This window comes from Aplysia californica, unplaced genomic scaffold, assembly GCF_000002075.1.
Source record: "Aplysia californica isolate F4 #8 unplaced genomic scaffold, AplCal3.0 scaffold00021, whole genome shotgun sequence".
NCBI classification, from domain to species: Eukaryota; Metazoa; Mollusca; class Gastropoda; order Aplysiida; family Aplysiidae; genus Aplysia; species Aplysia californica.
Genome location: NW_004797291.1, coordinates 2,546,486 through 2,547,450, shown reverse-complemented (window position 1 = coordinate 2,547,450; position 965 = coordinate 2,546,486). Strand labels below are relative to the sequence as shown.

Here is a 965-nt window from a genome sequence, read left to right as displayed (position 1 = left end):
GTGTTTGTGCGAAAACTGAATTGTGCGCATATATTTGAAATTTAGTCTGATTTTTTTTTTTAAGTTGTGTCTTCACCAAAGTTGTTTGCTTTGAATAACAGTGTTCTGGAAATACGGGCTGTATGTGAGCTCATAATATGACCTTATTTCCTATGATGTCATTCATGTGACGTCACTCAAAGCTTGGTTCATTTACTGAACACAAAACACATCATTTTGCTTTGTTTTATTGGTGCTCACAGGAGATTAAATGCGGTGCCCACAATCCGATTACTTGGCGTCGAAAGCCATTTCACAACAAAATTTGATAATGGCGTTCCCTGATATCTGCTTCCTCCTGACCAGAAGGATACCGTATTCTTGTGACTTTTGGGGCGTTCGTGTCTGGAAACCGCTCGTTGTCAGCATGGGGTCAGAGATCGAACAACCTCACGGCAATTATTGCAAGTTACTGCATGGAACGCATTACAGACTTGTATAAAGAGTATCCAGGTTTTCTTGAACAGGTGTCTAAGAATGTTACTGAGGATCAGATGGACAGACAGGGTCACCAATGTGGAAGTGTTAAGGAAAACAAGACTGATCCCAGTCAGAGATGAGGTCGGAAGAAGGCGGTGGCGATGGATTGGACACACTCTCAGGAAGTCAGGCAGCTGCAAAACAAAGAAAGTTTTGGATTGGAACCCACGGGGCAAGAGATCAAGGGGAAGACCTCGTGGAACCTGGAGAAGAATCACAGAAATCGATGTACAGAAAAGTGGGAAGACATGGAATAACATCAAGAGGCTAGCCCAGGATAGAGAAAAGTGGAGGGTGTTTGTCCGTGGCCTATACCCTGATGCAGGGTGAGAAAGGCAATAATGATGATGACTGGCTCGTGGTGAGGAAAGACATCCTCCGAGACGAACCGAATCCTCGTCATCTTGTATCACTTCAAGCATAATAGTTTTAACCCTACTTCCCCT

General features: G+C 43.8%; 1 protein-coding gene across 1 annotated transcript in view; it reads left to right on the top strand.

Annotated features, from left to right (window-relative positions):
* The window catches only part of LOC118478519 (mucin-2-like), a 19,518-nt gene that overhangs the window by 16,200 nt on the left and 2,353 nt on the right, over positions 1-965 (top strand). The window lies entirely within an intron of this gene.